This window comes from Muntiacus reevesi, chromosome 11 (assembly GCF_963930625.1).
Source record: "Muntiacus reevesi chromosome 11, mMunRee1.1, whole genome shotgun sequence".
Taxonomy (NCBI): Eukaryota; Metazoa; Chordata; class Mammalia; order Artiodactyla; family Cervidae; genus Muntiacus; species Muntiacus reevesi.
This window is the reverse complement of record NC_089259.1, coordinates 61023218-61050180: the sequence shown is the minus strand read 5'-3', so window position 1 is coordinate 61050180 and position 26963 is coordinate 61023218.

Genomic DNA, 26963 nt, shown 5'->3' with positions numbered 1-26963 from the left:
GAACTGGAAGAAAGCAGAGCTGGAGTGAACTGAAGTGCAACAGAGAAGAATGACACTTCTGGAAGCCTCTTTTTGGTGCACTACTGTAGGCTGTTACCCTCGGCTGTGGTGTGCTTGCTATATCCATACACAGCTGAATAGTATTCTGAGAAAAGAGGGAAGACCTCACAGGACCTGACTTGCTTAAGAAGTTAAAGTTATATGAAAGGCACTTTCCTAATTCAGTATGCTACTAAAATCTCGAAACTTCACTTTACAATTGAGTCTATCGTGTTTTTAGTTTTGCATCGCAAGCTTACTGACGAATATGGTCACTCCCTTCTCTTCGATGCCTCCGTTCTCTCTCTCTCTTTTCTATTGAAGCAACAGATGATTTTCTTGAAGCTAATGAAAGTTAATTTTCAGGGTCCTTCACTTGTCTGGGCTCTTTCCAAGACTTTATGTCTAGTTTTGTGTTTGCAATTTGTTATTCCTTTACTTCTTAATTAAAAAGGCCCCCCAAATTTTATAAGCTTCAGGCTCCATGCTACTTGCTTGCTGGGTGGTGTTCGGGCTTGGCCTCCAGGAGAGGACATGCTGTGACGAGACTGTAATCCTTTTAGCACCAGTTGGCATTCTCGACTCCTTGGTGGAAATACTGTCAGAATTGTCACTTCTGACTTCATCTTTCTGCTCCATAACACATCTATAAAAGAGTTAATCAGTGACAAATTCTTATGTGATAAATTGCCTCCAAGATGGCTTTCACAATGCTCAGCCAAATAAACTTGAGTGGTTTAACATATGCATGAATTAAGTGCTGCAAGCTCTTCAAAGAAGCTTTCAAACCAATGAACTCTAAATTGCATGGAAAGGAAAGTGCAGAGTGAGTGATTGTATCTGGTGCTTTATTGCTCTCCAGAAATATTACTTATCAGTATCTTTGGAATAATACATCCTGTTATTTTTCCTATGGTTCCACTTTCTATATAGGTAACAAGCATATACATACATTAATGAGGAAGCAAGAATAGATGACCAAGGTCTACAAACTTTTTTGTAGAGGACAGATAGAAAGGGGACATATAGAAAATGTTTTGCAGGTCACATAATCTCTACTATAACTACTCAGCCTGATGCTGTAACATGAAAACCACCATAGACAATAGTTCAACGAATGGATGTGGTTGTGTCCGTTTATTTATGGACACTGGAATTTGAATTTCATGTCATTTTTATGGTCACAAAATATTACTTTTCACTTTTATTTTAAAAATCCTTTAAAAATGTAAAGTCATTCTTAACTAACAAAAATAGAAGACAGTCTAGATTTGGCTTGTGAGTCATTATTTGCAAACCTCTGATGTATAGTAATAGTGGGAAGGGTATGAGTTGCAGAATACTCAGAATTGATTTCAATCTTGAGTCTATCACTATTAAGTAAATGAACTTGTGCATCAATTCACCAACTTCCCAGAGCCTCTATAGTATTATCTATAAAATGGGATTGCAATACTTATCCTGGAGAGCTGTTGGTAGGATTACATGAGACACAGTATTTCAAAGAATCTATCCTAGTTTCTTGAGAATCGTAGTTAATCAATATATTTGAATTCCTTTCAGTTTTCTAGACTATTTGTTTGACTGACTTGACTAACCTGTTTTTATACAGCCACAAAAATTGAAAAAATATTTTAAAATTAGACACTAAAGCAATTAAGTTTTCAAGTAAAGAAATTAATGAGACAATATGTTGAAAATGTCACTTGTATGCAAAATCAAGTTTGAATTGCAATTATTTTAATGTTGCTCTTTGGGATCATGTAGTTTTCTTTGCATTATTACAATTTTTATTTTTTGATGAAAATATTTATATGTTTTGAATTTGATATAACTAGTATTATGTTAATTTTGTGCTTTTCCTGTGAGATCTTACTCTATCTGTACCACTGGGCTTACCGTATATAACTTATGGCCAAGATAACACTCACAGGGAAGGACTGCAGATGCTACATGCTGCTTTATCAGTGTGTGTTTATAGAACAATGTGTGTGATTCGACTTCACTAGTGAACACTGATGTTTCCCAGGTGGCTCAGTGGTAAACAGTCTACCTATCAAGTGGGAGACACAGGATTGATCTCTGGGTCAGGAAGATCTCTGGGAAAAGGAACTGGCAATTCACTCCAATATTCTTGCCTGGGAAATCCCAAGAACAGAGGATCCTGGCAGACTATAGTCCATGGAGTGGCAAAGCGTTGGACATGACTTAGTGACTAAACAACAACAACAACAACAACATCAAGTGTATACTGAAAGTGTATGCTGTTGACCAAGGTCACAAAGACCCTTGAAAAAATGCATCACTTCTAGACTATCTTCTCTCAATTAATTCTCCAGATGACTTTATTAGTTAAGCCAAAATTCTAGAGCAGTAATTCTAAACAGAGGGAAGAAGTAATGAGCTTTTGTATCATCCAAAGAAATTTTAAAAAAATATTCCAATTCTTCACCATTTGCTTTTCCTCCCACTCTTTCAACAAACAGAACTGTAGGGTAGGTAAAGTGGTTTGTTTATTTGTATTTTGAAAAATAAAAGCTTCTCAGGTTACTCTGACAACCCTATACACACACACATACACGCACACACACAAAATGAAACAGTACTCTTGAAGGTCAATGGCAGTACTTTTCTATCTGTTAGAATTCTTCCTATTGAAGAAGCTATTTTGCTTCAAAACCTACTCTGAATGTAGAGGATTATTACCAGGGAGTTACATTCAGTTTTCTCCAGGGCAGCAGTCTGAATTTTGATAATTTTCTCCTTCAGTCTTTGATGCTGGAAACAGCTATTGAGCATTCACTGTAGGCTAGACACTGCCTCATGCTGTGAGATATAAAAAAGGATGAATACTACTTCTCATCTTTAAGGAGGTACAATATAATAGAAGAGATAAGACAAGTATACACCTCAATGTATATTATGACATATAAGTGAGAGGTATGTGAAAGAAATGCAACCTCCTACTGGAAATTAGAGGATCATGAGATCAGTTATGATTGCAGGGCCCAAGAAAGTCTTCATATGTAATTGGAAGTGCTATTTTTTAAGTGTTGCTAATTTCTAAGAAAATGGGTAAGTGGGCATTTTTTTTTATGATGCAATATTGTTGGTAAATTTAGGATCTGATTAATGGTATTGAGGGTTTCCCTGGTGGCTCAGCTGGTAAAGAATCCTCCTGCAATGTGGGAGACCTGGGTTCAACCCCTGGGTTGGGAAGATCCCTTGGAAGCCTGGAGAATTCCATGGACTGTATAGCCCTTGGGGTCGGAAAGAGTTGGACACAACTGAGTGACTTTCACTTTTACTTTCAATGGTATTGACGTGTTGGGTACATCTTGACTTAAAAATATTTGAGTCATCCTCTTATGAGTGGTATCCACAAATAGGTTAATGCATTGAACAACGACAGCCCTCCTAAGAGCTCCTTTTACTATATAAGAACATATAGCTATAAAATCTGAAGTTTCTCCAATGTAACGATTTATAATTCCACCAAAAGTCTCAAACAGGATCAAGTCATATTGATTATATTTGATTTTTTTCCCTCAAAATGAAGGATTCCATAAGAGTGCATTTTAGTTTTCCTGACTCTTTCATTAGAGAATAAAGAAAAAATTAATTAAAAAAATTCACCTGTATCTCTCAGTATGAAATAAATAATCTCCAGGATTCTTACAAAGCTTGCAGACATAAATGGATGGTTTCCAACAGTTTTCGTTAAACTCTATGCCCCTTGGGAAAAAATTGATTTCTGGGTTGCAAACATTACACATGAAAATTGTAATTTTCACAATAATATTCATTAAATATTAGAAAAATGGGGGCACCAAATGGAGATTTTCAATTTGATACTAAAAGCATGTATTAATTTCTTACCTTCAGGTTTTATTCTTTCAACATCTTCAGCAAAAATTTGCTGAAGTCAATTGTTAAAGTGTAGTTTGTTTGACTACATGTGAGAATTAAATCTAATCTAAGATTTAGTTCAATTTGATCATGAACAGCTCAAGACATAGTTAATTCATAATAAAATGAATTTGTCTCTCTTCAGATCCTCACTGAAAATTTCACTAGAGGCACTGTAGGCATAGAGATATAATGATTAGAAATCCAAATTACCATAGGGAAATGCTCCAGTAAGGCCAGGGTTTTTAAAAGGTAAATGTTGAGCAATATATATTGAACTTAATTTCAATAATTGCTTGAGCTTAGAGTATAAAAGGCAAATCACTGGGCACTTTTCCTTATTTTGTGACCTCAAAATTTTTCCTATAATCATAACAATTTTTTTATTAAGAGGAACATAATTTATGTGATGATATTGGGAGCAGTTGCTCTCAAAAATACATTTTTAAAAAGTTAAAAAATTTACTAAATAAACATTTCTGTTGTTTTAATTGTCCCATTTTCTTACAGACAAGAGGATTTCTATCATCAGGGTCATTATCTCACAGCTTAGAAGGGCACATGCAAGAATCCATTACCCAGAGCAAGAAACCATTACCCAGAGCATTCTCGTGACTCAAGACCATCAAGAACCATCACTATATTTGAGGAGAATTAGAAAATAAAATGGAAATTCTAGAAAGGATATATGTTTAGGCTTCAATATTAACATTGCTGTTACGTGGCCATTAGTAACTTGAGTAAGCACGGATTATATAGGTTATGTTTATTGACTTAAAGAGATGAGGCTATTTTATTTCTTGTTCAAATCATTGGGTCCTCGATAGTAGAGAAATATAATGTTATATGAGTAACAGCCATTCTATAATACTGCCATTTCCTAGCATTGACGATTTGTGTCAAAATTATCATTTTGATCTTTCCTAATCTGCTATACTAATATGATTTATTTTTAAAGTGAGTCAAGTACTATTCTTAAATTCTTTCAATAATTTACTCATTCACCTATTCACTTACTTATTTCAAGAAAGCTTTATTCTATTTTGTGCAATTATTATTTGGTAGTGCCAAATGAAGTTCCAGCTTTTCTAAAAGTAGGAGTTTAAAGCAGAATACATGGTCCCTGCTAGAAAATCAAAACTGAAAAGCCTACTTATTGGAAATACATAATTTTAGTTCCCCTAGTTTAAAACCTACCATTAATAGTCTGAAAAGGAGTTCTATAGTGCAAGATTTTAAAAAATAAAACCATTAAATGAAAACTCATCACCATCTCTAAATCATGCTACATACAGCCTACTGATGACTAATCTAAGTCCTCACACTCCTTCTTTAAGCTCCAGTTAACACACAGTCATTTCTAGAGTGTGATTCTAGGATTAATCACCAATGCCATCACACTTGTAGATCAGGGAAGTACTAGCTAGGATGATAAGTGACATATCTGTCCTTATCCTATTCATTTCTTCATTCATTTGTGAAGTTTTACTTTTACTTGTGTAACCCTTCAATGGTCTGTACCCCTGTGCCTTGCTCAGAAAATTCTTTTTTATTTATTCAAAATTCAGCCCTTATGGAACAGGCTTTCTTCCTTTTATATATAACATATATATTATATATACCTGTTTTCCTTACTTCTACTTCTTTCCTAACTGCTGTTAAACAACTCACATAATACAGAAACCACAGGAAGTAAAGTCTCAAGAGGGACTTTCTTCAAGGGCCCTAGAATGCCTGCAAATATCTCTGAAAGCTTGTGCAGTTCCCTTGGAGCATTTTCTTTTAAAGAACACCCTACTGTTAGACAGGAGAAAGCAGTATCTTCCAGGCTAAGTAACTCTCTTCCATTACTCAAGTGCTTTTTCTTTCTTTTATGGCTTTTCCCTGCCTGTCTGCAGTTGTAATGGATGGAGAGAAAATTCAAAGTTAAGCTTATGGCTTGAGGGTTGATGTTTAACTCTTTTATATCCTCTAGGATTAGGTTACAAGAGGAAGTAATTCTATTCTATAAGAGCAGAGAGGAAATCAAGAAAAAAAAAATGATCTGAACTAACAAATTCATCCAGTTTAACACCCAAGTTATATTTTTTAGTGAACATTTGTCACATAGCATTTATAGTATCTTCTGAATACATACATGAATAATATAATTATTCACCCAGTTCTGTGTTCTCTGACCTGTTACCATTTGGAATAGGTCTGATCTAAAGACATGTTTTTATAATAGTTTCAAGTCATTGGAGAGAGATGTCACAGATTACCTCTGTTAGTAGCACTATTACAACTACCATCACCACTGCCACTACTGATTTTAATCATTACTACCTTAAAACTTTTACATATGTTCTTATTTGTTTTCACAATAACTCTTAACAGAATAGGGAGACAATATTATTATCTTACTTTTACAGATGAAGCAACAGAAATTTGGACAATGTCAGGCAATGGTAGTAAAGGAAACAGTTTTCTAATTGAGAAAGTATGGCTTCCAAAGTCCATGCTCTACCACTCCACTATATATTTATTCTGAATTCACTCGACATTCTATAAAAACGCATGTGTATTGACCATCAACAGAGATACACAGACACTCAATTATAAAAATGAGTAAGAGATATCTCCAAGGCACCTTGCAGAATGATGGGTACAAAAGACAGTAAATGCAGCAAAAATTAGTTTGATAATGTATACACACAATATACAATGAGAACATAAAGAACAGATAACCTATTTCACAAGAGAGTATAGATCAGAAAAACCTTCATAGAGGACATGGATTTGTGAACTGTTTTAAATGTAGGTTAGCGTTTGTCAGGAGGGCAGGAGAGAGGAATGATATAAATGGAGCTGCCACTTGAAATGAAGCCCAAATAAACCACAAGAGTCTTCTTATGGCTATAGAGTTGAGGGTAAGTGCAAAGGGCAGAAAGAAATGACTCTATGGAGTGATTAAGGAGCTGGTCTTGGAGGACTATGCACAGCCATAGGAAAGAGTTTGATTCTTTTTTTGTGTGAAATTGGATGTTCAGCAGGGGTTTTAAATCAAAAAAGATCTGGGTTTGAGTGCTAGATCCAATAACATGTGTGATTATGTTCAAGGCCTTGCATCTACGTCTCTGTTCTCTCACTTGAGAAATGCACATTGTTAATACTCAAACTTATAACCTGTTGTGAGCAGTGAGACAATTATATGTAACATACATCTGATCCCTTATCCCAAGTCAAGAGAGAAAGGAGATGCAGAAAGAGCGTGTGTGTGTCTGTAGGTGTAGAGTGTGGAGTGCTGGTGGCTCTACTGGTTGTGGGGGGTTCTTGGATCTGGCAGTTGATAGGGTTGTCTGCAAAATTTGAACTTTCCTTCTCATTCTGGGTTATGGCAAGTTTACACTTCCTTCCTCTCAAGAACTAGGACTCAGCCATTGGCAGGCTTGTCTACTGAGATGTTTGCAGAAGCAATGTGTGTAGTAATAAATGGGAGTATTTAATTACCAGGTTAAGACCTGCAGCACTCTCTCCCTGTGCTCTGCTGTTTATGGAAGCTTCTATGGAGGCAGAATTTCCATATCCTGCTGGGTTCTGCATGGTTATCAGCCCCACTGTCAACTCCTGCTGGGCCTGTACTGTGCCAGAGAAAACAGTTCTTATTGAGGGAAACCACTGAGAATTTGAAACCTGTTACTAAAGCATAATCTGTCCAACTCAACTGATGCATGAGTCAAACAGGGTATAGGCTGTTGATGGGTTTTCATGGAATTGGGGTTGGGTAGAAAGTCTGTCATGTGGGGTTACAGGAAAGGTGGGCTAGAGGTCATTTAAAGGTGAATGACAACTTGACATTCAATAGCCCCCAAACTCACTGGACACAGAACCAGGAATCCTTATTCCCAAAGAAAAGTCATGACAATATGAGGCTGGCCCAAACCTGGGCCAGAAACACTGGAAATCTGTATGGCCCCCCTGGCATGACTGATGATGCATGCATCTGAGGACCATTGGGTATAATTTTCTCATTTTAAGATGCAGAGATGGGACGAGAACAGTGTCTACATATAACATAGGCTTGACAATTGTTGCCTGCCTTGTGTGTGTGTTAGTCGCTCAGTTGTGTCCGACTCTTTGTGACCCCATGAACTGTAGCCCGCCAGGCTTCTCTGTCCATGGAATTCTCCAGGCAAGAGTACTGGAGTGGATTGCCATTCCCTTCTCCAGAGGATCTTCCCGACCCAGGGACTGAACCCTGGTCTCCTGCGTTGCAGGCAGATTCTATACTATTTGAGCTATAGGGAAGTCCTGTTACCTGCCTTAGGCATCCTCTTTTTCCTTCTTCTTTTATAAGATCCCATGTTTGCTATTTGTTTAGCAAATGGTTGGGATTGTTTGATGTGAGAATTCATAAGAATGCAACCCCTAATGCAACCCCTATTGTAGATTTACTTCTGCAATTTAGTGTTCCTATAAATAAGTCCTTCAGAAGCAAGCATAAATGTACTCCAAATTATTCTCTTGCTTCCATTCATTATTCAGTAGTGAAAAAGGCATGACCTCATAACTTTTAGATTAGAAGAGTAAATGCACTAAACATTTTCTTCATTCTGTAAAGTTTTATTCCTTTGTTGTTGCATATCTTAGGGTGCCTTAATCAAAGTATTACATTTAATGACTATATGGAGGCCAATACTTTGACACTATTAACATACTTTAACAATTGACTGTGATGACTATCAGTGAAGAGCTGAACAAAGAAAAGTCTGTGCATGTGATTAAAATGTGTGCTTGTGACATACTTTGCTTAGTATATAATGATAACTTATAAAAATTTTAGGAAACCATAGAATCAAAAATTGTGGAATAACATCCAGTACTTGAGGATAGACAACCAAAAGAGGAATTACAAGGCAGGCTGAGTAGAGACCCGCATGTAAACCTGCAGTAGAAAAGGTGGAAATCTGAAGTTTTGTCAGTCAAGTATCCAATGATCGAGATAAAATGTAACTCACCAGTAACTGGCACCAGAGTCTCATTATTTCCTTGCCTTTAATTTTTTTTCTGGTGGAAAAGGGCTGACAAGACCAACATTTCTAAGTGTCTGTCTATTGAATGCCCTACCAGGGCTAAAAAGATGAATTAGATATTATCCAGGAGTTTACAGAGTGTAAGCATGACAGTTAAAGTAATGTGTGAATACACTAGCACAGTTTAAGAAAAAAAAAACCAAAAGTTGAACTGAGTATTAACAGTTCAGATGGAGAGCAATCATAACAACATAGTTAGTAGGAATCTTAGCATTTACTTAGCTCATTCTTTCAGCCAGTCAAGGTCATACAGCCTTCATTTGAATATTTCCAAATGCTGACTTGAGACTAAATCATATCCCAACTTTGTGGTATGCATACTAGGCAATTTATTAACCTAAATAAAATTTCCTCTTCCATTTAGCAGTCTTCTTTTTGATACAAAGAAGGTTCTAGATACCTTAATTACATTATTTGAAATCATACTAAAAAGAAATATTTGTTAATATTAGTAAGCTGAATTCATTCAATGTTTATATGCCAAAATGACAAATAAGAGCTAAAGTCAAAATTGAATTAGATGTTTCACTACCCACCCCCCCAGAAATTAATTTGATGGAAGTCCAGGATAAGAAGACCAATGTGTGAATATAAAGGCATTTTGTCATAGTAATAGATTTGTATATACTCTATGCTTAGAGTATAAAGTTAAAGCATTAGTATTGTAAGCCTGTTCTAAACTTGTACTTGGAAGTCTAGATGTCCTAGATATCAACCATGAAGTTCTTTAACACAATATATTGGAAAATAAAGTCTTGGTTGTCTGACTTGTTTTTGTGCAGATTTGGGGACTTTCAGTCCAATGCTGATTCTAACATACATGAACTGATCAAAGAGAAAAGCCATAACTTAATCTATTTTACTTTTAACCATTGAGCACAATTTGTTGGTATCTCAGTATACAATATGCAATCTCTGTACCTTAGTGTTTCTGAAAAAAATAATTATCTCTTACATTGACCACTAATTGTACTAGAAATGCAATTAAGTTACAGCCATGGAAACAATTTAGGGAAGAAATAAGGAAGATTGCCAAGAGCTGTTAACTACTGGGACAGGTGATATATCTATACTGCAAAGTCTTTTTGATAAGACAGACAACTGGCAATTTCAGATTATTCAGTAGTGCACAAGCAGTGAAGTGGAATCCGCCCTCAGTATACATGGGGGATTGGTTCCAGGACCCTCCCCCCAACACACCAAAAGCTATGTATGCTTAAGTCCCTTATATAAAATGATGCAGTATTTGCAGATGACTTATGCATAACCTCGCAAATACTCTAAATCATCTCTAGATGACTTGTAATACCTAATACAATGTAAATGTTATGTAAATAGTTTTAAATACAATGTAAATGACATGTAAATAGTTGCTGGAGCATAGCATATTCAAGTTTTGCTTGTTGAAAGCTGGATTTTTTTTCAAATATCTTTCATTTGCGGTTGGTTGAACCTGAGGATGCAGAACCCAAAGATGGGGAGGGTTGGCTGTTATGTCTAAAAATGTGAGGGTGTTTAAGAATTTTAATGAAACTTGAAAATGGGTTCTGCATTTACAATGAGTCACTAATCTCAATAAGACAGGTGACAGGTTTGTATAAAAGTCAGAAGCCCCAATGATTTCTGTAGATTCTGTAATGCTACTTAAAGATCAGGTTACTTAACATAGGAATGTGTAAAGTTTGATTATATTTCTATAAATAATATAATAAACTTACCCAGTAAAATGTTTTCCAAAGAAGTCACTTTGGGAGAATATATACTTTTTGAAGATGATTGAAATGTAGATTTTTACTTTTAATTTCACACTTTTAACTTCAAAATTTCCATCACAGTCAGTTTATAATGTATTTGAGGGAAAATAAGTATCACTACTGGATAGTTACATCTTGTTGACATCTGAGCTCTTTCTAAAGAAACACATTTATTGTCAAAGGATAAAGCTTTGCCACCATTGACGTTATTAAAAAGAAAATGCTGCTGGTTCAGAGGGAAGATGAAAGAGAACCTAATAAAATGCTTTGAGCAATGACAGCACCACTGAAAAAAATGGACATCTTTCCAAGGAAATTCTGTGTAGCTGACAAGGTTCATTTGTTCAGGGAAGCAGTGTCTGGTGGGTGCAAAAAGAAAAAAAAAAAGAGCTTCCATACATTTCATTCTCTTTCACAGTAGGTTTCTTTCCTTGCCAGGTTCTTAAATACGGGTGTTATTTAAGATTTTGCTATTTGCTCTCTTTTTTTTTCATTTGAAGTCTCTTGTATCATTTCAGTTCTGTTGCTGGCTATAATTATCACTTATAACTACTTAATGCATGCTGCCATGGCACATTTTTCTTACCGATATTACAATAAATACATCCAGCCTCTCGTTGGACTTCTTCAATAAATACCTCAAGTTCAACATGACTGGAATGAAACTCATCATTTACCTTCCTACAAGACCCTCAATCTGTTTCTGTCCCAGTTCAGTGAAGAGAATCACCATCTGGCCGTTCATCCAAGCCAAATGCATATGCTTACCCTAGATTCTTCTTTCTATCTCATTCTCTGCATCAACGGGCCGTCAAATCCTTTCTTAAAATATCTCTGCCTTATTCCCTCCTCTCCATTCCCGCTATCACTTCTTTTTTTTTTTTAATTAATTCATTAATTTGGCTGCACCGGATCTTTATTGCAGTATGCAGATCTTCATCATCTTCATTGTGCCATGGGGCACCTAGTTGTTGTCTGTAGGATCTCCTTCCCCAACCAAGAATTAAACCTGGCACCTCTCTGCATTGGGAGCATGGAGGCTTAGCCACTGGACCACCCATAGGGAAGTCCCCCACTATCATTTCTTTATTCAGGTTCTTATTTCTGCTTAGAATGGAAGGGGTGTGGAATAGGTTTCATTGGCTTCTGTTTCTTTCTTACAACCTATTTTCAAGCGTCGCCCAGGTAACTCTGCTAAGATGAAAATAATGTCATGCCACTTGGCCCATTACTCTAGAACAAAATGCTAATGCATTTCTTTGAGTTTGTGAAGAAAGCGCGTGATTCTTTCCCTTTGTCTGAAACACCCTTCGTGCACAACCACTGTGTGCCAGTGTACACAGCAGCAGTGAGGAGCCAGGGAGCACTCTGGGTCAGCTCTTCTCTGATTCGTCTTTCCATCTTTGTTGATACCCAAGTTAGGACCACCTCATACAACATGAGTAACAAGGGTGAGTCCGAGTTAGGTGACCTTCTGGGCATGGCGCTTACTTCATTTCTCTAGTAAATTGGGCTTGTCTTGAGGACAAAGTTGTTGTTGGTTTCCTTTTCGAAATCTCTCTATAGCAGAGAGGCTTAGGGTGTTCATTGACTAAATGAATGAAAAAGGCTCTTGCGTATTCTAGGAAGTATACAACCGAAAAGATGAAAGACAAGATCTTTAAAAAAAGATTATTCATACCCAACTGTGAGTGGTCTAACTACACATTTATTTCAACTGGAGAAGGCAGAGTAGAAATTAAAATTCTGTTGTGGTGAAAAATCTATTATTTTAAATACAGAGGGGATTAAATAGCTTAATTCATTTAACTAATCTACTAGATAGAATAACTGTCAGAGTATTTAAAAATTGTGGATGGATTTAGGGAGGCTATTAACATTAAAAATACAGTGTTTGACCAAAGCATGAAGAAAATCTACATTTTATTGTTTTTAAAGTTTAAAGGGATAAACAGGGCTTATTTGTGAACACTAGCATAGCTCAGTATTATTATCTGCCACTGACTATTGCCTGTAATAAAACATATTTTAAGAGAATATTTTATTAGCACAGATCATAAAGACTTATGAAAATGAAAATATAATGGTAAATGATAAATAGTAGAAGAGGAAAATTCCAGATTCACAATCCCCTGTTCCTTCTCAAGTGTTTTCATAATAACATCAGGATTAGCTCAAATCTGAAAACCTGAAGAAAAAAATTAACTTTTCTTTTAAAGATACATGGAGTTTCATTAGGTCCCATTTGTTTATTTTTGCTTTTATTTCCACTATTCTGGGAGGTGGGTCATAGAGGATCCTGCTGTGACTTATGTCAGAGAGTGTTTGCCTATGTTCTCCTCTAGGAGTTTTATAGTTTCTGGTCTTAAATTTAGATCTTTAATTCATTTTGAGTTTATTTTTGTGTATGGTGTTAGAAAGTGTTCTAGTTTCATTCTTTTACAAGTGGTTGACCAGTTTTCCCAGCACCACTTGTTAAAGAGGTTGTTTTTTTTTCCATTGTATATTCTTGCCTCCTTTGTCAAAGATAAGGTGTCCATAGGTTCGTGGATTTATCTCTGGGCTTTCTATTCTGTTCCATTGATATATATTTCTGTCTTTGTGCCAGTACCATACTGTCTTGATGACTGTGGCTTTGTAGTACAGTCTGAAGTCAGACAGGTTGATTCCTCCAGTTCCATTCTTCTTTCTCAAGATTACTTTGGCTATAAAAGCTTTTGCACAACAAAGGAAACTATAAGCAAGGTGAAAAGACAGCCCTCAGATTGGGAGAAAATAATAGCAAATGAAGCAACAGACAAAGGATTAATCTCAAAAATATACAAGCAACTCCTGAAGCTCAATTCCAGAAAAATAAATGACCCAATCAAAAAATGGGCCAAAGAACTTAACAGACATTTCTCCAAAGAAGACATACAGATGGCTAACAAACACATGAAAAGATGCTCAACATCACTCATTATCAGAGAAATGCAAATCAAAACCACAATGAGGTACCATTACACGCCAGTCAGGATGGCTGCTATCCAAAAGTCTACAAGCAATAAATGCTGGAGAGGGTGTGGAGAAAAAAGGGAACCCTCTTACACTGTTGGTGGGAATGCAAACTAGTACAGCTGCTATGGAGTACAGTGTGGAGATTCCTTAAAAAACTGGAAATAGAACTGCCATATGACCCAGCAATCTCACTTCTGGGCATACACACTGAGGAAACCAGATCTGAAAGAGACATGTGCACCCCAATATTCATCACAGCACTGTTTATAATAGCCAGGACATGGAAGCAGCCTAGATGCCCATCAGCAGACGAATGGATAAGGAAGCTGTGGTACATATACACCATGGAATATTACTCAGCCATTAAAAAAAATTCATTTGAATCAGTTCTAATGGGATGGATGAAACTGGAGCCCATTATACAGAGTGAAGTAAGCCAGAAAGATAAAGACCAATACAGTATGCTAATGCATATATATGGAATTTAGAAAGATGGTAATGATAACCCTATATGCAAAACAGAAAAAGAGACACAGATGTACAGAACAGACTTTTGGACTCTGTGGGAGAATGCGAGGATGGGATGTTTCGAAAGAACAGTATTGAAACATGTATATTATCTAGGGTGAAACAGATCACCAGCCCAGGTTGGATGCATGAGACAAGTGCTCAGGGCTGGTGCACTGGGAAGACCCAGAGGAATCGGGTGGAGAGGGAGGTGGGAGGGGGGATCGGGATGAGGAATACATGTAAATCCATGACTGATTCATGTCAATGTATGGCAAAAACCACTACAATATTGTAAAGTAATTAGCCTCAAACTAATAAAAATAAATGGAAAAAAAAATAAAGATACATGGATTTCAGACATGCCTGTATGTTACATTTGTAAATGTATTTACATAGTATTTTAATAATTTTTCTCCAAAATGCAGACAATGAAAAAACATTATCTCAATCAAGTAATTCAGTTTATTAACCCATACAAACTGAATCTCTTAATCAACAAGGTAGTCCTAAAATTTTACCAGTAGAAAAATAAAACCTTTAGGAATATTTTGTATTTTGGAAATAAGCATGTTTACACTGTAACCTTTACATTTTTACATTAACTTATGAAATCCATAGTGGACTAATAAAATTGGAAACCTTAAAACTGTCAGAGTATTTAAAAATTATGGATGGATTTAGGGAGCCTATTGATATTTAAAAAACAATGTTTCAGGATATCTGAAAGTAAATATTAAGATAATATCTCTCACCTATAGATTTTCATAAGTAGGTCTTTATGAAATATCAATAGTGAAAGTGGGGAAGATGGAAGCTTTAATGTATATTCTTTAATTGTTTTATATTAAATAGTTTTTATTTATCTAAATACAGAATGGTATGAAATTTTAGATAGATTTTAAGACTTCACAGAAATACTCTGCTTCCTGGGTCTCTTGGGGTTCCATTTACTAAGTCTTATATTAATAGATAAGTGCCCAGCCTCCTCTGCCAATAAAGGTACTTATATGTAGTAGGCAGCTTAAGCTGAATAACACATTGCAAATATATCCAAGGCTATTTCTCTATTATTCACGAGAACAAAGAAGCAGACACACTACTTCTCTATTCTTCCTTTCCAAGGTGATTTTAGATGGAAGTGACTGGTGGCAACTCTGCTCGCTTTTTGACACAGAGATTCTTACTATGTTTCTCCAGCCTCAAGTGCCTTGTCTAAGACGAGCAACATAATAGGATTCATTAACAGCATTTATTCCCTGAGTGACAATCACCTGCTTACAGATTGCTACTAGATGGGTATCACTGACTCTTCGCGGCCCCATAGACTGTAGCCCTCCAGCTTCGTCTGTCCTTGTGATTTCCTAGGCAAGAATACTGGAGTGGGTTTTCATTTCCTTCTCCAGGGATTGCAATTGTAGTGTGTTACTAATATACTTTATAGCTTCTTCCTGAGATTTCAAAATCTTAACTTTCACGTTGTTTCTATTTTTTCCTTGCATGCGTACTAGGTCTCTTCAGTCGTGTCCGACTCTGTGAGACCCTATGAACTATAGCCTGCTAGCCGCCTCTGTCCATGGGATTCTGCAGGCAAGAATACTGGAGTGTGTTGCCATGCCCTCCTCCAGGGGATCTTCCCAACCCAGGGATCAAACTCATATCTCTTACATCTTCTGTATTGGCAGGCAGGTTCTTTACCACTAGTGCCACCTGGAATAATTACCACTGATATTGCTGATGATACCAAATCTAGATTTTATTTTACAGCGTGACAATATCTTCAACTAAATAAATATTATAACTTTTTCATAATACATTGAACAACAATTAATAAATTCAACCATTTAAAAATACATATGCAACTTCTGCACATATTCGGAAGGATGTGTTAAAGTTTAGAACGAAATACCCAATAGGTTTTTATAATTCCTAAAATTTCTATTAATTATATATCTGCAGATATGTGTAGATACACATATGTAATGTTATCTATGCTGTATTTATAATGCATTTTTAATAGATTCAAATTATATTTTATTATTTGCATTTTCATAGCTAAGAAAATAATATTAATAATTCACTGTTTCATAGAAAATCTTAGGTCCAGTTGAGTTATTTTATAATATAAATATTCTCCTAAAACTACATAGTAAGAATTAAGTGATACATTTAAATTAATTTTACTTATTATTCTATAGTAATACTATCAGTATATTAAAAAGTGATACTATTAGAAATAACAATACATTTCTCTCAGTCAGTTCCTATAAAAGGTAGAAGTTACTTCTGTAAAACACATAACAAAATCTTTGTGATGTGGGTCTTCAGCTCAGCTATAGACCTATATGAACCTATACCTACGTTCAGACAGTAAAGAATCTACCTGCAAAGCAGGAGACCCAGTTTCCATCCCTATGTTGGGAAGACCCCCTGGAGAAGGAAATGGCAACCCACTCCAGTATTCTTGCCTGGAGAATTCCACAGATAGAGCCTGGTGGGCTACAGTCCATGGGGTCTCAAAGAGTTGGACATAACTGAGTGCCTAGCACTTTCACTTTATCTTTCTGAGTACACATGCCCATATCTATTTCTAGAAGGAATGTAAGACTATGCCCATAATTTTAAAGCTAAGACAAATGGAGATAACCAATAAAAAGATGTATGATGAAAGAAACTGGGTTTGAATATAGAAAATATAACATTCTAATTTCACCCTGTGGCACTTATTCATTAAGGTGTTCTGAGGGAGTCCACATAGGCCATCTGAGTCTCATTCTGCTCATTTATAAGCTAGGGCTATTATGTGGACTCAGTGAGATCAATGGAATTAAAGCTTGAAATAGTCCTGAGATCACAGTTGCAGGAACTCAGCAAATTATTATAATTGCTATAATAATCATGAAGTGCTTAAAAATAACTTTCTATTCATGATTTTTTCCACCTGTGGAAGAGGCAACAATTATTTTCATCTAACTGTCTCAACTGTAGAAAATTTTACAACCTGACATTTTTATCTTTTTATGATGATTCTGAAACTACTTCAAGCTGAAACAAAGACAGTAACAAAAATCATTAGATGAAATATATATGAAAATGTCTTCATATTGTGCTTTACATGATCTCAGTATTTCTGGAAAATACGCCTTGTATCAAACAGGCTAGCTTTACAGAGGAAGATCAAAATTTATCAATTTGTAAGAGGAAATTAATTTTAAAGACTCCAAAGTGCCACTTAGTAACTGCAATCAAATTCTGTGAGTTTTATATTCCCTTTGGTCTTGTTTTAAATTTGTTTTTGCGTCTTAAGCTACAAATATTAATTACATTTTTTAGGATGCTCTCCCAAGGACACAAGAATGTTTAGTTTAGGTTCACTTTGGGAGTGGGCAATGTTTGTAAATGCTCTGAATCTGAACAACAAATTACTGAAAACTTGTTTTACCAAGACTAAAGGAACTAATCATTGAGCAGCTGGCTCTAATGACTTTAGAAGTTGGGGGGGGGGAACTGTTGGGGGACAGAAAGGAAAAAAAAAAAAAAAGCAAAGACATTATGGAATTCTGTTCAGGAGAAAGGCAGTAGAAAATGTGTTTTACATTACTGATGATATGGATATTTGTTTTTACATGTTTGTGGTTTAAATTGTCCTTGTGAAAATTGATGATGCTGCCTTCAGATATAAAAGCTGATGGAAAAGAATACACTTAAAATTTTACTCACTGATATTACAAGTTATTGGATGCTATTAGGAGCTCTTTTAGAAAGATTTATGATAATAAGTATTCATCACAAAGCACATCATTCTGGAGAACAAAAAGTGATGCTGCATTCATTTTGTATGATTAATGATTCAGGCGTAATGAGGAAGAAACGCTCAGGACTAATCTACAATTGTAAATGAAAATGAACTTTATAAAGAGATTTTTCTTGTGAATGTCAACAAAAGAAAGAAATCCTGCATATGCACGATATTTGCGCGCATTTACATCAGCTAACAACAAACATTATATCAAGTAATAAGACAATCTGTTAATTTGTATCATAATTAAAAATTCACATTCTGTAATATCTCAGGGCTCAAAGCATGTTTAATAAAATTAAGGTGGTGTATTTATTTTGCTACCTCAGATATGATATTAATGAGCTGGTGGATTCAAGCCTAATTTGCATAGTAAGTGAATATAATTAAAATCCATTTTTTTATTAAAAGCTCACAAGAAATATTTAGTTTGTAGCATATTTGCAGGACGGCAAGTAGCAGAGATTATTTTCAATTCTAGAACATTCCACAAGATCAGCTTACAAGGAAACAAATTAGGCATATTGTTTGACTATTTCCTTGCCACTGTGCTTTGGCATCAGAATCATGTATTTTAGGGGGAGTGTGATTTAAACTTTATTATGGCTTAAAAACCCTGTAAAACATAAAATGGGAGATGATTGCTTTTACTGCTGCTGTAGATATTTCTTTTCCTTTTTGACCTCTGTGAATGAATTTGCTTGTTTGAATGGCACCCTTGAGATGGGAAAGTATAGCTTACTACTAAATACAGAGCATACCTAAAATATTAGATTCTCATTGAGAAAATCAACCTCTCTATTGAAAGATTATAGTACACTTATTTTTGTTATACAGAACTAAATAATAATAATTATTTCATTTGAAATAATGGCACAAATTCATCAGAAAATACAAAAAAAAAGGTATACTTTTTTCCAATAAAATAATTTTATTTTCCTGACTTCTTCCTGATAATGGATCAACTCTGGTAGATTTAACCTTCTCTGAATATGCCTGGATGATTTTCAGTATGCCGTTTAACTGTCCTGGGTTAAAACTGGGTTATTGATCATCATCTTCCTCTGATTAATGTTTAAAAGTTGTCTTGCTTTGGGTCTCAGGGTGAAATCCATATCCTTCATTAACCCAATGTCAGAATACCATCTTCGCTTTACTTTTTCCTTTCCCCCCTATTCCTACCTTTTGTGTCTCTGTTCTCCAAGGTTTTGCTTTCTTTCCCTTGAAAACCCTTTTCCTCTTGTTTCATGTTGACTCCCAGTATACTTCCAACCCTATATAGATGAAATACCTTGGAGTACTCCATAACTTCATTGATTGTCGGACTCCAAACACTTCTCCAGTTACCTTTTAACCCTTTATTTCTCTTGATCCAGTCTCTGAAACATGTATTCAGTATCTATTTCTTTGCAACCTGAAGATTCAAGTTCAGGATGTGGGCATTTCCGCTGGTGTGGTACAAAGTGCTAGAGCTTATGTGTGTGTGCGCAGGTGTTCAGTCGCGTCCAGCTCTCTGTGACCCGATGGACCGGCCCCGCTGGGCTCCTCTGTCCATGAAACTTTCCAGGCAAGAATACTGAAGTGGCTTGCCACTTCCCACTCCAGGGGATCTTCCTGACCCAGGGATTGAACCGGTATCTTTTGCGTCCCCTGCACCAGCAGGCAGAGTCTTCACAAGTGCCACCCGATTAGAACAAAACCAAAAAACAAAGGTTTTTGGCTTTTTATTACATCCCACTTATCTCTTACACTCGTCACGTTATAAGCAAGGGGGTGAGTTTTCGTCCGCATTTACTTTATCACGTGGGTATTCATTCCAATTTCCTGACATGAACTCCCCGATGCTGTGTAAACTAATGCCTAAGATGGTAAACTATAAAGCCACACTCCAAGTTCAAATTCTTGTTCTTCTATCTATGAGATGTGTGTTGTCCAGAAAGGGAGAACGCTTGAAATACTTCAGGCACCTTGATCTGCAAGGACCTACCCTATAAAGATTGTGGCATAGAAAAAGAATGTTTGCTGCCTGGGGGAGGCAGCCTCCCCTATCGTAGGAAGTGGATCTGCAGGTCTAGTTTTCCAAATTCAACACTTAGATCAATCACACCTACCCCAGAAAGGCACAAGTGTGGGGATGGGCAAGAGGCCTCAAGCATTACTCTAGAAGAGATCCTTGCAGAAAGAAACAGAACCAGGTGATAGAGGACTCCCACACAAATTAAACGCAATGGGTAAAAAAAGCAAATAAAAAAGAAAAAGAATAGAGTTCATTATAGGTCCACAGAGATGTGATCAACAGATTTCCAGCAAAAATTTATGAATTTGATGGAAAAATAGCAGTGGTGCTATGTAAAATAGTGCTAGAACAAATAAATATGTATGTAGAAAAAAAAATAAATAAACGCAATGGGTACACAAGCTATTTTTTCTTTGACTAATCCTACCAAACTACCGGGGGCTTCCCAGGTGGCTCTAGAGGTAAAGAACCCACCTGCCAATGCAGGGGACATTAGCAATGTGTGTTTGATTCCTGGGTCAGAAAGACCCCCTAAAGAAGGCATGGCAACCCACTCCAGTGTTCTTGCCTGGAGAATCCCATGGACAGAGGAGCCTCGAGGGTTCCAGTCCATGGGGTCACACGGAATTGGACATGACTGAAGTGACTGAGCTGAGCACGCAAGCGTGCACACATCAAGCTATTAGTGATATTTTAACCAACTCCCAAAACCTTTTATCAGTCTTCTTAGCATCCTAAATAATTTACTGCTAAAGTCTTATGATGATAAAAAGATCTGTCATAACTCAAAGTGTAGAAATAGCCATTTTACATAAACGACTCTAGAAATGTGAATTGATAAAACTTTTACAACTTGCCACATCTGGAAGTCACCAAACATTGCCACATGAGGAAAGTAGGAGGACATATTTGACGAAATGTTGCTAAATTAAATTTTAATGATTGTTGGGCTTGGGGGCATACTTTCTTTTTCATTTCCCTGTTCTATTTCACCATTATCCCATTTCTTCAAGTTTCTTCCTCTTCCTCACCCACCATTCCACTTTCCCTTTTTAATTTTTTTTTGGTAACAACTTATTGAAATAGAATTCACATACCATATAATTAATTAATCAAAGTATAAAATTCAGTGGGTTTAAATATATTCATAGACTGTGCTCACTTCCTTCTCTAGCAGTTTTCATTCTGAGGTCAATAAAGGTTACCTCTTTCTTGCATACCCCACAATTGCTAGGTCCCTCTCTCACTATGTCATACTCTTTTGGCTAAATTACAACTTAGGTGAAATCTGTCTTCAGTCTCTATCCTTGTGTAACTGAATATGGTTGCAGGAAAACCCACATTGATTTGTCAGCCTCATTTTAAATTCATAATCACTAGCCTCTAATGAGTCCTTAATGCTGACAGGCAAGGATAACTTTCTAGAATGCTCATAAGCTCTGAGATCATCATTTTGTGTTCATTCTTCTCTATTCAAGTCTCCAATACGTCTCTTCCATTTCTACTCTCCATGGGTAATCTTATTCCTATTCCTTTGAGTAAAATGGAGCCCCCAGGGAATTTCAGTGTATCCTCACAGTGTACCCTCACTTCCCTCCTGTTCCACTGACTGACATCTTTGCTTCTGATACTAACTCACGTGTACCCTATCCTGTCCTGCTCATGTACTCATTGCTATAGCCATTTTCTTCTGTGCCTTACATATTGTCATATTCCCCATGCAACTTCATTATTACTGTCCACATACAAACAAGCTATTTCTTCCATTATTTAAATAAAGCAAAAGTAGAAACAAAACACATATACTCATGGAGTCAGATTTTTAAATTTTTGAGGGGAAATAGATATTTAGAGGAAAGCTAGATAAAAGAGTTTTTTTTTTTTTTTCCTTCTTGAACTTGTCTGAGGTGAATCAAACAGCTGCAATGAAATATCAGACAGAACAATGTTTCCTTTCATCTCAGTTGGTTATAGTTTTAGAAGATGGAAAAAGGAAGGCCACGTTCCATATTATATGAGGAAATAGGAATTTCACAAGAGATCATTGACCTGCTCTCTTTTGCTGGCAGAGTAGTATATTAAGCAAAAGTCTGTCAATTTGGCACTTAAGCATTGTTTGTTATTTCACTTGAAATGTCCTAATACAAAAAAAAAAAAAAAAAAGAAAGAAAGAAAAAGAAATTTCCTAATACATATGCCTTTCTCTTTTGAAAAGTAAAAGAGCACTACCAAAGTTAATTGCAGTACTTCAGGACAATGAACTACTCTCTGTTCCCTTTTCATACCCTAAACTTTCTAAAATCTGCACTTTTATTTGGACTGCTGCCTTCTCCAGAATTTCCATTGCTCCATTACATGCTTTATGTGCGAAATAAATGTTCACCATTATAACCTTTCTCAAGTGCCCTGCTGTTCTTGTAGTCTTCTCTGAATTTCTAGATATGAGTCAGAATGAGCGAGGGAGAGAGAAACAGAGAGTAAGAGAGACAGACAAAGACGCTAGCTCAGTACCTTAAATGCAGACCAGGAGAAATTGAGCTACAAAATACAGCTTTATTTATGTAGCTTTGAAACAAAAACCAACGATATCCTCATGGATTACTGTTAGCTTGTACTACACTAGTCTGACTTTGCATTTCACTGACTTCATCAGCATGCTTTTATTATTTCTAGAAATCTCTATCTTGGGAAGATAAAGGTTCCAAGTAACTTTAATGTTATGGAGAAAATCATTTAGATGAATATTAAACTGTTGAACTCTCAGAAAGATAACTTTGACAGATTGTTTACTTCCCCAACTCTTTGAAGCTTCTTGACCTCAAAACCCAAGTCTTGCCATGTTCGCCAACCCCAAACTAGGATTATTGTGACCCTTACCCAGTTCTAACCAATCCTCATCTCACCTCCTATCTGTGACACACACTGAAAGACTAGCCTTAAGCCAGATTCCAAAGCCTTAAGAATATTATGACTTCATCTTTCTTTTTGAGAGGCTCACTCTCTCATAGTAGCGCCCCTCCTTGCAGAGATAATGCACAACTAGCTTTGTCTGACTAGCACGCTGTCTGAGTGGTATTTGGGGAGAGCCAACATTCAACAAGTAAACAAGAAAAATCATTTACCTGATTTTTCCACTTTGGACACTAGAATATTGAATTTACAAAGAGAACATTAAAAATATTTGAGAATGAATGAACCACACCATAATTTTAATTATAATAACTATAATAATGATTATAATAAATACGTAAGAGCTTATGTATAAATACATATAGGTATGTACATAGAAATACATATACATACATTTATATACATATATACATACATATAAATATATGTAAATACATAAATACATGTATAAATACATATACTTATGTATAAATACATAGACAATAAATAAACAGAAGAGCTCAAATACATTAAACACTATAGATGTGCTATTATCTCCCAATTCCTCCTCACGAAGGAAAATGAAAGTCTTGGCCGTATGTGTCTAAGGAAAAATTTCTGTTGATCAGTGTCTAAATCTTAACTAGCAGTGCTGATTTTACCCCATTCTTTTGTGAATTTCCTTTCCTTTTCTGTTCACATGCAACACCATGCATGTAAATGATTGCTTCCTTGTTTTAGTTTTTACTTCTGATACCAGTGTATTCTTCAATAAATTTGCTCCAAGTTTTTCTCAAAGTTCAAAGTCTTTATCAACAGTATTTCCAAGGAGATTTGCTTTTGTCTGATACACAATGTCTCCTTGTATTTCTCTGCTTTGTTTGCCGTCTATATTTTCTTTTTATTTCATCTCTTATCTCTAGGTTATGATGTTGGAGTTGGTGAAGTGTAAGAGAGAGAAATTTATCTTTAAAAGTCAATTTCTTTTTAGGAGGAGAGGGAAGCTTTCAGATGAAATCTATCCCCAAAATGCAATATCCTTTGGGGAAAAATGTATTTTATTAAGACACCTGTGTGTAGTATTTATGCACTTTCCTCTGGCTTCCCTGGTGGCTCAGATGGTAAGGAATCCTCCTGCAATCCTGGAGACCTGGATTCAATCCCTGAGTCAGAAAGATTCCCTGGAGAAGGGATTGGCTACCCTCTCCAATAATCTTGCCTGGAGAATTCCATGGCCATAGGAGCCTGGCAGGCTACAGCCCCTGGGATCGCAGAGAGTTGGAGATAACTGAGCAACTAACAATTTCACTTTTCTTTGATAAAAAAAAGTTAAAGCCCTTCAGGCTCCATTGGTGAAGTTTTATTTTCTAGTTAGTCTCTCTTTGTAGCAGGGAATCCAAGATGAGGAGGGAGTAGTTTCTTTCAACCTTCTTCATTCAAATAAACCATCGTTTTGCCCAGTGGGTATTACTAAGGAGCTTAAGAAATTGTGTTGCCAGTTAATCATTAAAGACAATCAAACCTTAACAATACTGCATGAACTTCACATTCTAGAAATTCACTTTGTACAGTTTTCCATCAAATGTTATTAGAAGTGATACAAAATGATTACATGGAATTAGTTAAATAAAGGTAAGAAACTACATGGCAAGGTACAGAATTGACAAAGCACCTAAACTTTATTAGGCACATGCTGATGAATTAAGTAGTCTCAAATAGACCTCCTAGTAGAAGCCCAAATTAGCTAAAAGTGATAAAAATGTAATTGGTTACTTGGCAAGGATCTTTAGAATGCAGACTGTCCAGAAAAAGAGGAAGTATAAATGGCAATATAAGTGAAAGTGTAATACTTTACACAAAACTGGCTGATAATTTCTGAAGTATATTTGCATTTTTGGTACATTTAAAACACAGTCCAAGAAACATTTGGATTAAAAAAGGACCACTACAATATTGTAAAGTAATTAGCCTCCAACTAATAAAAATAAATGGAAAAAAAAAAAAATAACACTAAAAAAAAATCAGAAACCATATATAAATAGTCACATAATTAAGTTTTAAAAATTATTTTTAACAATTTAACTGTGAGGTAATTACTATAAAGTCAGTAAATAAAATTGAGCAATGACATTGATTTATTTATCTGTATATTGTTCTTAACATATTTTTTGAATGCCAATTCTGTTCCCATCTTATGGCTTAGAGGAGACTGAAGAATGTGTAGGACTGACATGTACACACTGCTATATTTAAAATAGATAACTAACAAGGTCATACTGTAGAAATAATTTTCTTAATGCAAAACAAACAAACAAATGATCCAACATGTACATAAAAAATGATTGCTGTCTTGGGAGACTGAGTGGGTATGTATATCCCTGCAAAGTAGGAAACAGAGAGAATACAGTTGAGGAAAAAATAAGGAATTCAATTTTGGACTTTAGAGATGGTCCTAATTTCTAGGTCAAGATTACACATTAGTATTTAAGAGTGAATTTAGAGATAGAGATACTATGGGGGAGTGTGACAAGCCTATGGCTTGTGGAGTACTCTGGGATGGGGCTGGTCTTCTTGGGATAATGTGCAGAGTAAGAATAGATGAAGGCTAGGGTAGAGCAAAGGAAGAGTGACATGATGGATCTGGAAGAGCAGAAAAAGACTTTATACTTCTGAGAGGAAGGGAGTGTGTTGTTAATCGGTAATGAATACTATATGAATTAACATATTGTATTTAGAAGTCATTCTGGTGAAAATTAATGATGCAGAGAGTTTGGTTCTCCTTTTTATTTACTTCAAAAGTTTCAACTTGCTTCAGCTTTTAGGGACTGTATACTCTCAAGTTGAAGGAGAAGAGATTTGACCTCTGCCCTGATCCTAACACTGACCCTAACAGTTACTTCTGATAAACTTGAAGGGGCCAGATTCATAAAAGAGGGGCCTTGATGCTTTGGAGAGAGTTGGATATTGAAGATGTATCTGTGAATCCAGCTTGACTGCCCACGTAGTTCTGATAATATAAGAATATTTTCTCTAAATTAAATGAATCAACTTGGAGTCACATTTCACTCTCTGTTTCCTATCTGTGACTTTATCAAGTACTATTTTCCTGTGCAGATGAGAGAAGGAGGTGGTAGCGTAGATCACTTTATATGCAGGGTTTTGTTAATGAAATATTGTTACTATAATAAAATTTCCTCAACTCATAGCATTCTTAGGAATGCTCAAAGACTTGGATAATTATAAGATTTCCCAAAGTCCTTAGAATTAGTGTTTTATAGCACAAGAAGAACATGAGAATTTCTGATTCAACATTTCAACTCTTTGTGACCCCATGGACTGTAGCCTACTAGGCTCCTCTGGAAAAATACTGGAGTGGGTAACCATGTCCTCCTCCAGGGAATCTTCCCAACCCAGGGATTGAACCTGGACCTCCTCCATTGCAGGCAGATTCTCTACAGTCTGAGGCCCTGGGGAAGCCCAATTCAACTGACTGTCAAGTCCTAATATTTAATTTTTTTAATGTTAAAATCACTGATATTTTATTTTCTGCCTCTGTACTTCATGCTTTGTTAAGTGTCTAACCTTCTAACCAAGAATTTTCATAATTTGCCACAACCCACTATCCTGTGCAAACTCTTTAATGGATCTTGCAGTTTGTGATGTGAAAGTTTTTCAGTTTTGTATTTGCTTCCTGCATAACTTTTGTGACTTTTACATGTTACCTGTAGTTTCTAAATTGGAAATAATAAATTTACAGCCAAATTTTCCATGCATTAATGAGATCCCATGAAGCCTTAGAAACTTTAGAGTACCTAACTCGGATTTGAATTAATAAATATTTTATAGTTCCTCTGAGTTTATTTTTCAAGCATTATGTTATCAGACCTCAGCTCAGATTGCTTCTTATTTTCTAATATATATATTGATTATTTTGTAATCTCACCCCAAAATGAGTATTCAACAAATATTTCATAAATTTT